Source organism: Cibotium barometz, chromosome 3 (genome assembly GCF_041138505.1).
Source record: "Cibotium barometz isolate CiBa-2024 chromosome 3, ASM4113850v1, whole genome shotgun sequence".
Lineage (NCBI taxonomy): Eukaryota > Viridiplantae > Streptophyta > Polypodiopsida > Cyatheales > Cibotiaceae > Cibotium > Cibotium barometz.
Window position 1 is genome coordinate 52,572,889 of NC_141048.1, and position 3,485 is coordinate 52,576,373.

Below are 3,485 nucleotides of genomic sequence, written 5' to 3' on the forward strand. Positions count from 1 at the left end.
GTGCAGATTTTTCAAGTCTCTTAGTGCTCGAGAGGCCATGGAAAATCCCACTCTTCCCCATGCCATCGTACCCAAACATGCTCTGATGGTGACCAAACTTTGCGAGAAAGTGGGGGGGACCCACCCCCACATGCTCACAAAGTTTGGTCACCACCATCAGAGCATGTTTGGATTAGCAATTAGCGCGCCCAATGTAGATTTTTCAAGTCTCTTAGTGCTCAAGAGGCCATGGAAAATCTCGCTCTTCCCCATGCCATAGCACTCAAACATGTTCCAATGGTGACCAAACTTTGCGAGAATGTTGGGGGGTCCCACATGCTCGCAAAGTTTGGTCACCATTGGAGCATGTTTGGATTAGCAATTAGCGCCATGTGTAAATTTTTCAAGTCTCTTAGTGCTCGAGAGGCCGTGGAAAATCCCACTCTTCCCCATGCCATCGTACCCAAAGATGCTCCGAAGGATGACCAAACTTTGCGAGAATGTGGGAGAGGGACCCACCCCACATGCTCGCAAAGTTAAATGCTTTGAGGGTGACCAAACTTTGTGAGCATGTGGGAGGGACCCACCCCACATGCTCGCAAAGTTTGGTCACCATCAGAGCATGTTTGGATTAGCAATTAGTGCCTAGTGCGGATTTTTCAAGTCTCTTAGTGCTCGAGAGGCCATGGAAAATCCCGCTCTTTCCTATGCCATCGCACCCAAACACGCTCCGATGGTGACCAAACTTTGCAAGCATGTGGAGGCGAGTCCCCCACATGCTCGCAAAGTTTGGTCACCATCGAAGCATGTTTGGATCAGAATGTGAGCTACCAACTACTCTGGGTTTAGCCACTAACTCAATAGATCAAGGCACAATGAAAATGAGCTACCCCAGCTAGTCTAAGGTTAGTCACTGCCAATAAATCTAAGTACAATGTAAGTGAGCTACCCCAGCTAGTCTAAGGTTAGTCACGGCCAATAAATCTAAGTACAATGTAAGTGAGCTAACCCAGCTAGTCTTAGTTTAGTCACTCTATCAAGATAGAGATCTAGTCATCAGCAACACTCTCTCTAGCTCTCAAATGCTCTAGAATACTCTCATGGTCATCCACTCAAAATTAAAAATGTGGACAAGATCTATGTTTTTGGCTTTGTACTCGATCAAGAGTGAGCCTGGAAGAAACCACTAGATAAGAGAACTGAAATGCCTCTCTAACTCCCACTTCCACTGCTGGAACTCAAGACTCCCCGACGAAGTCCAACCTGTTGGTAGAACTACCCTACCACAATCATGCTATGGGCATCAAAAGAAAAACCATGATCATCTACTGTATCTTGGTCAAGGATGCACTTTGGCCTAGTGCAACTCATCAGATAGTAGTCTACTCCCTTGCTATTTCCCTCACCGACAATAACAGCAAATACATCACCCGCCTGTATAGCAAATACATCACCCTCCTGTAGCAAATCTATCAGGTCTTCATAGTTGGCCATGAATACAAGATCTCTGTGCTCATCAGACAACACTGGATGTGAAGGATGATCGAGGGAGAGGACTGTTGTATCCATGCATCTGGCCATCCTCTCGAGGCACAATGTGACCAATCACCATCCATACATGCTCCGCAAAAGCATGAAAACCATCATGTATAAATCGTAGGGGTCGCCATGCACGTGCTCCTAATAGAATGTAAGCCTAAGATGCCATGTACTGTGTCATAATCATGGGGGCCTCTATGGTCAATCATGCCACCATCCACATGCCAAAAAAATCTATTGACAATTCGAGCATCACGTTTTGGATAGGATGATGCTACACTCCCACACAAATGTTGGGAACACCACTTGACCACATGGCACGCATCTCTGAACCGCTTAGCATCCTGCTGCGTTGATGACATCTCAGAGCACGTTTCACACATGCGCCCGCACCATCATGCTCTCCCTTCCCGTGACTAGTCTCAAACAAAGAATGACCAAATCACTGGGATACTAGATTGCACATGCCACCTATAAACCCATAAAAACAAGTCTTTATTATTGTTTTCTTTAAGATGTTCTTGTGAATTTAGATTAATTACCAATCTCAGAGAACTATAAGTACTACCTATAGAGCCAATAGAATTGTCGTATGACTTGAATTGTGCACCACAGCCATCTGACCAAACCCATTGCTGGCCACATGTGACCCTATAATCTTGTAAAAAATCAAGGCTCTAGTGGTTTCATCTAGTAGACAATCATGCCTAGCTACACGACCACTACTCGCCCACAAAACACCAACCTCATTGGCATCTAAACTTTGCCGTCTAATAGACCCAACTCTAAGTGCGTGTGGTGCTATGGAAAGAATGTGAGATGTGGCACTCACCTTGCCCTTCATTTGGGAGCTACGTATGGCTGCCACAATAGCCCGTCGAGTAGCCAAAGCATCCATAGAGTTCCTCTTCTTGTTAAACTGTATAGGAATGATGAACACTTTGTAGCACCGCCATGCCAGCTCTCCTCTCTCTTAGACCTCTAATGTCAGAGAGCGCCTTGCAGTTGGCCGTGTTGGGCAAATTGATCAAAGCGTCAAGCACGCATGCCTGTGAGGAAGGCGTGAGGTCTTTGAAATAGGATTAGAAGATTGCATGGGCACGACGATGCGCCCTTGACTTTGATAGTTCTTTCCTATCCACACTATGGGCGCCCAAAGGAGGGGAGTGGGTTCTTATAAAAGAGAAGAGGGCTTAGGAAGGGCTAGTTCATGTGGATTATCTAAACTAAGGGATAGTGGGGAGGGGAGGCAGAGGGAGAGGAAGTGGAAGAGGAGGGGCAAGGCTTGGATCATCACCAAAACGGAAGGTGTTGCTCGTTGACGTGCTCTCCACTCTCTCTTTCTCTCACGAGCTACCTTTTTCCTCTCCTCCTCTTGAACTTGGTGGATGGAGGGAAGTCTAGTCCTATCACGTTTCCGACTCCTACGACTTTGAAAACCCATTCTCAAGGAAGCTAGGAGAGAAAAAATTATGAAGGCTCAATGATGGAATAGTACTAGAAATGTGTGTGGGGGATAGTACTAGAGATGTGTGTTTATATAGGAAAAGTAGGTTATCCACTTCAAATCTCATTGGATTTCCTATCTATGATTGATAAGATAAACATAAAGATAAAAAGAAAACTATTATCCACTTAAAAATTAATATTATTAATTAAAAAATATATAAATCTAAATATTTATCATTACTAGATATAAAAATTTATCTTTTGTTTTATAATTATATAACTGCATTTTCTTTCATAATGTATTGTTTTCAAATTTTATTCAACTGTTTTTCTTACACACAAAATATTTTTCATAAACATTAAATTTTAAAATTTTAAAATTTAAATTAAATGACATAAAATTTTAAAAAAAATATATTATTTATCTAATTTTAAAAATATAATCCTTTAAAATTAGTGATTTTAAATTCTTTTATATTAATAAGATATATCTTTTTTATTCTTTAAAATTTTATATT